Genomic DNA, 6,917 nt, shown 5'->3' on the forward strand with positions numbered 1-6,917 from the left:
CGAAACTAAGATACAACACAAATTTCATAAAAAATAGTAAAAACCAATGCAAAACAGCCTGGTCAGTAATTAATACTGTTAAAGGTGAAGTCAGAAACTTCGACAAGACAGTCCCAATACCAGCAGATACATTCAATAAATATTTTGTAAGCTGTGCTGATGATATCAAAAAGCTGATCAGTAAACCCAATGTAACATGTATAGATTATTTGAAGAGAGCAAACCTAAATCATAATAGGGCCGGATCATCATTGAAACACTTCAAAGAGGTATGCCAACATGAAGTTCTTAAAATAGTCAAAGAAATGAAAAATTCATACAGTACAGATATTTTTAATATGTCAAACAATCTATTGAAAGAAATCATACATTACATTGCAGCACCATTAACATATTCTATAAACCTGTGTCTCATAGGAGGGTTTTTTCCTGATCCTCTCAAACTATCCAAGGTAACTCCAGTCTTTAAGAAGGGTGTCAAATCAGATCCTGCAAACTACAGACCAATTTCACTAATTCCAGTACTAGGAAAAGTCTTTGAAGGCATAATATATAAGCAGATATATGAGTACCTAGAACTAAATGGTATGTTAAGTGCATCACAGTTTGGTTACAGAAAAGGAAGGTCAGCTATACATGCCATAGAGCTCTTAGTCAGAGACATTCTAGCAGCATTTGAGGACCATGCGCACGCACAGGTAACCTTATGTGATCTGAGCAAAGCGTTTGACTGTGTTGACCACTCACTTCTGCTCTCTAAACTTGAGTACTATGGAATATGTGATAAAAGTTTAAAACTCATCAAATCATACCTCAATAAAAGGAACCAGGTGGTGAGTTCAGGAAGTCATCTGTCAAACATACTCGCGGTTCAACATGGAGTGCCACAGGGATCTAAATTGGGACCACTTCTTTTTGTTGTACACATAAATGACTTACCAGGAAATATAGATGTAAAGACATATATGTATGCAGATGACACAACTTTTCTATCTGTAAACCATGTACTTGATAACCTTGTAAGTGATATGAAATTGGCAAAAGAAAATGCAACATCATGGTTTAATGCCAGTGGTCTACTATTAAATGAGGAAAAGACCCAGAATATGTGGTTCAGTCTATCAAAGACTACAAAAATAGAAAAACAAAAGGCAAAGTTTTTAGGTATTGTACTTGACAACGGTCTAACATGGAACTCTCATGTTGATCACATAGTGGTTAGGTTGTCAAGAGTTATATATTTGTTGAAGAGACTGATGTGTTGTGTGACAGCGTACTTTGCCTTTTTTCAGTCTGTTTTAAGGTATGGGTTAATACTCTGGGGAAACAGCAGAAAAATAAATGAAATTATGGTGATCCAGAAGAAAGCAATCAGAGTAATGGCTAAGGTAGATAATAGAACACATTGTAAACCATTGTTCTCTAAATATAGAATTTTAACAGTAATTAATTTATATATTCTTGACAGTGTTAACTACATACTTGCTGAACTACCTAATTTAAGTGTAACAAATGAAAGACATGGCTACTATACAAGAACGTGTACTTCTCTGCTGTTGCCACAAAATAGATTAGCTAAAACTAACAATAGTCATAAGAATATGGCAATTAAAATATATAACAAATTGTCTAAAAATGGGTCAATCAAGCCTGACAAATTATTTAAAGACAATGTTCATAACTTCTTGTTAACTAATCCATTCTATTCATTAGAAGAATTTTTAGAAATGCCCAATATCAACTTAAATATGTAAAATTTTTTTTTGTAAAATTAATAGGCTAAGTGAACTGACGAAGTCTATTGCATGTAACAATGCTGAATGACTAATAAAGAATCTGAATCTCAATCTGAATCTGGAAAATCATGGAATCTGGCAGTTTCTGTAATAAAATCACAAAGACACCGCGACGGTGCAGCTCACAGTGATACATCAATATCACCCTGTGGATCGACTGTGCAGCCATATATCTAATTCTAAAAAATATGTCATACCTCTTTGCTGCTAATCAATGTCTCTGGTGTATTTTGTATCTGTGGCCACAAGCGCAGTGGTGTGGTCCGTGGGCTTAAAAGGACAGAGTAAGTGCTGGAATGTCAGTCACCTTGGCTCACTCTGGAAATGGCTGGACAGTATTCAGCCAAAATATTAGAAGAAGAAATCAAATTTATGCAGCTGCACACCCGAAATTTTATGTATCAGTCTTTGTGCCACAAAAATATGAAGATGCATATCAAAATCAGTTTCAGCTGAACACTGACTTACACAGCCACAAAGCAAGGCCCAAAAATCATTTCATGTTTTGTCTCATTGTCTAAGGTTTATGGGCTTTGGTGGGAAGATGTTCAACATGCTCTCGACAAAACATCAAGGAAGAAATTGGGAACCCCTTCCAATTCAAAAGAACATGCCTGATAAGGCACTCTTTCAGCAAATTATTTTAACATCTACATTCAGGGATTGAAAAAGTTCTGTTGACTACATGGCGAGAAGCAGTGTTTGTTATAAATCTGCATGACAAATTGCAATGTGCTGTAACAATGAGTCAGTGTATGTAGATACAGGGAGATATTTTCTTTGAAAAATAACATTACAATGAAGTAAGTATTAAGAAATTAATAGCAGATAAACAGCAGCTGTATGATAAACTGAAAAAGCAGCAGCATTTTTCAGAGTAGAAGCTTCCATACTAAATTACTCAGACTTAGATGGCACAGTATAATGGAAGTATATTGTTAATGCAATATAAAGCTTAAGTTTTTTGATCTCAAACTCCCTTACAGGCCAAAACTGGAACATTTGCCTTTTGCAGGCAAGAGCTCTACCAACTAAGCTATTCATGCATAACTCACAACTCATCCACATTGCTTTACTGCCATTAGTATCTCATCTCCTACCTTCCAAATATAACAGTTCTACTGCACAACTGACTACAGAGTGAAAATTCATTTTTCTTCAATTTGTATGTCTATTTTAATGTACACTTTGATTTGTTCCACATCCATGAAGATTTTTCTCCCTGATCGGGTCTATGGAATGCAATGAAGGAACATATTTGAGTACAGTGGTCAGTGATATCATCTCTGAATAGGCTTTTGAGGGAAGGAGTTTGGTGAAGAACAGTAACAGTAGAGTATACCCTCAGTTATATAGTAGAGAAGGACATCAAGAACATTGCTGAGACTGCTCCTAGCACTAGTATGAATTGTGGTGGGGGGAGTGGGAGTGGTGGTATTCTTGTTATTGCAGTACTATAAGCCTGGGATGAAGCATCCTACAGAACATCTTCATACAGAGCTAGAGAGATCAATAAGGATAGTGGGGCATTTATACGATGGTCTGGTTGTTACATCGTCATCTCTTACACAAAGTGGTTTGCCATTGGCTCTAACAAGAAGCTATTTTCATGGTTAATTACATGAAGCATCTAGTCTGATCAATGCATTATTGATCGCACCCCACTGAGTTCCAAGTTCCCTAGGCCTTTGTAGAGTAAATTTATGTTAAAGCCAAAGCTGCAGAGTGAATATAGTTCAAAATGCTGCAGCTTTGACAAAGCTGTTTATCTTATAGAACAGTCACTTAGAATCTACCATGAAAACATTAGAAACTTCAGTAATAAAATGGGATGAACTTCTAAAATGCATACAACAAAATGACAGTACAGTTTTAATATCAGTAAATGTATTGTGCTTATCAGAACATCACATGGAAATTACTGAAATCAGATGCCATTTGCAGGTTAATACCATACTATTGTAGAACCATTAAGAGGAAGGGGGAATGCCTAAATGTACAACAAATTAATTTATGTCACAGGCCCTTCAGGTATACACAGGTTGTGTAGCCCATTGAATGCTCCTCCACAATAACATAAGCTAAGCACACTTTACATGCTACCAGCAGGAAATATCTTAAGTCCCATTCATCAGCAAGAAACAGTTTTAATAAGATTAACAACCTAAATTGGCATAAATTCCTACTCACCACACAGAGGAACTGTTGGAAGTCAGACAGGCACATTTATAAATAGAGAGAGGTGTAGTGCATGCAGTGTGGTGTAGTGGTTAGTGTTGCTGGCTGTGGTGCTATGGATTGCCAGTTCAAACATGACTATCAGCAATTATTTGGAATTTATGATTTATGATTTCTAGAAGTTCCTTGAAATATGTTTGTAATCAGAATGAGATTTTCACTCTGCAGCGGAGTGTGCGCTGATATGAAACTTCCTGGCAGATTAAAACTGTGTGCCCGACCGAGACTCGAACTCGGGACCTTTGCCTTTCGCGGGCAAGTGCTCTACCAACTGAGCTACCGAAGCACGACTCACGCCCGGTACTCACAGCTTTACTTCTGCCAGTACCTCGTCTCCTACCTTCCAAACTTTACAGAAGCTCTCCTGCGAAACTTGCAGAACTAGCACTCCTGAAAGAAAGGATATTGCGGAGACATGGCTTAGCCACAGCCTGGGGGATGTTTCCAGAATGAGATTTTCACTCTGCAGCGGAGTGTGCGCTGATATGAAACTTCCTGGCAGATTAAAACTGTGTGCCCGACCGAGACTCGAACTCGGGACCTTTGCCTTTCACGGGCAAGTGCTCTACCAACTGAGCTACCGAAGCACGACTCACGCCCGGTACTCACAGCTTTACTTCTGCCAGTACCTCGTCTCCTACCTTCCAAACTTTACAGAAGCTCTCCTGCGAAACTTGCAGAACTAGCACTCCTGAAAGAAAGGATATTGCGGAGACATGGCTTAGCCACAGCCTGGGGGATGTTTCCAGAATGAGATTTTCACTCTGCAGCGGAGTGTGCGCTGATATGAAACTTCCTGGCAGATTAAAACTGTGTGCCCGACCGAGACTCGAACTCGGGACCTTTGCCTTTCGCGGGCAAGTGCTCTACCAACTGAGCTACCGAAGCACGACTCACGCCCGGTACTCACAGCTTTACTTCTGCCAGTACCTCGTCTCCTACCTTCCAAACTTTACAGAAGCTCTCCTGCGAAACTTGCAGAACTAGCACTCCTGAAAGAAAGGATATTGCGGAGACATGGCTTAGCCACAGCCTGGGGGATGTTTCCAGAATGAGATTTTCACTCTGCAGCGGAGTGTGCGCTGATATGAAACTTCCTGGCAGATTAAAACTGTGTGCCCGACCGAGACTCGAACTCGGGACCTTTGCCTTTCGCGGGCAAGTGCTCTACCAACTGAGCTACCGAAGCACGACTCACGCCCGGTACTCACAGCTTTACTTCTGCCAGTACCTCGTCTCCTACCTTCCAAACTTTACAGAAGCTCTCCTGCGAAACTTGCAGAACTAGCACTCCTGAAAGAAAGGATATTGCGGAGACATGGCTTAGCCACAGCCTGGGGGATGTTTCCAGAATGAGATTTTCACTCTGCAGCGGAGTGTGCGCTGATATGAAACTTCCTGGCAGATTAAAACTGTGTGCCCGACCGAGACTCGAACTCGGGACCTTTGCCTTTCGCGGGCAAGTGCTCTACCAACTGAGCTACCGAAGCACGACTCACGCCCGGTACTCACAGCTTTACTTCTGCCAGTACCTCGTCTCCTACCTTCCAAACTTTACAGAAGCTCTCCTGCGAAACTTGCAGAACTAGCACTCCTGAAAGAAAGGATATTGCGGAGACATGGCTTAGCCACAGCCTGGGGGATGTTTCCAGAATGAGATTTTCACTCTGCAGCGGAGTGTGCGCTGATATGAAACTTCCTGGCAGATTAAAACTGTGTGCCCAACCGAGACTCGAACTCGGGACCTTTGCCTTTCGCGGGCAAGTGCTCTACCAACTGAGCTACCGAAGCACGACTCACGCCCGGTACTCACAGCTTTACTTCTGCCAGTACCTCGTCTTCTACCTTCCAAACTTTACAGAAGCTCTCCTGCGAAACTTGCAGAACTAGCACTCCTGAAAGAAAGGATATTGCGGAGACATGGCTTAGCCACAGCCTGGGGGATGTTTCCAGAATGAGATTTTCACTCTGCAGCGGAGTGTGCGCTGATATGAAACTTCCTGGCAGATTAAAACTCTCCTGCAGGAGAGCTTCTGTAAAGTTTGGAAGGTAGGAGACGAGGTACTGGCAGAAGTAAAGCTGTGAGTACCGGGCGTGAGTCGTGCTTCGGTAGCTCAGTTGGTAGAGCACTTGCCCGCGAAAGGCAAAGGTCCCGAGTTCGAGTCTCGGTCGGGCACACAATTTTAATCTGCCAGGAAGTTTCATATCAGCGCACACTCCGCTGCAGAGTGAAAATCTCATTCTGGAAACATCCCCCAGGCTGTGGCTAAGCCATGTCTCCGCAATATCCTTTCTTTCAGGAGTGCTAGTTCTGCAAGTTTCGCAGGAGAGCTTCTGTAAGGTTTGGAAGGTAGGAGACGAGGTACTGGCAGAAGTAAAGCTGTGAGTACCGGGCGTGAGTCGTGCTTCGGTAGCTCAGTTGGTAGAGCACTTGCCCGCAAAAGGCAAAGGTCCCGAGTTCGAGTCTCGGTCGGGCACACAGTTTTAATCTGCCAGGAAGTTTCATGTTTGTAATGTTTGTATATTCTGGAATATGCAGTGTTTGTATAAATACCAGCATTCTGGAATATTTGGTGTTTGTATAAATAGCTGTACTCACCAACCAGGAGATCAGTTCGGTGCTGGCTGTAAATTGCTGATTGTAATAAATGTACTTTCAGTGCTAGGTATTTAACTGATAGACCTGCTTTTGGATTTGTATTTCAGTGTGGTCTCTACATGACACAGTTTGGTGGTGATGCAGGTATTTTGGAAAGTCTACATCACCATGCCTCCAATTGGGCAATGTGAAAACTGTTGCCTACATGGACAGGAACACTAATAAAATCAGTACATTGTTCCCATGGTCTGTATATTCAGCAGACCAATATGTCCCGAACCAGC

At 41.4% G+C, this 6,917-nt stretch overlaps 2 non-coding genes across 2 annotated transcripts; one reads left to right on the forward strand and one right to left on the reverse strand.

Moving 5' to 3' along the window:
* Positions 1-4,547: 4,547 nt before the first annotated feature.
* Trnas-uga lies at positions 4,548-4,622 on the reverse strand. The gene has a single exon. It is a non-coding gene; the product is annotated as a tRNA-Ser (tRNA).
* A 1,815-nt stretch (positions 4,623-6,437) lies between these two features.
* Trnal-caa lies at positions 6,438-6,512 on the forward strand. Its single transcript has one exon. It is a non-coding gene; the product is annotated as a tRNA-Leu (tRNA).
* Positions 6,513-6,917: the final 405 nt, after the last annotated feature.

Source organism: Schistocerca piceifrons, chromosome 4 (genome assembly GCF_021461385.2).
Source record: "Schistocerca piceifrons isolate TAMUIC-IGC-003096 chromosome 4, iqSchPice1.1, whole genome shotgun sequence".
NCBI lineage: Eukaryota > Metazoa > Arthropoda > Insecta > Orthoptera > Acrididae > Schistocerca > Schistocerca piceifrons.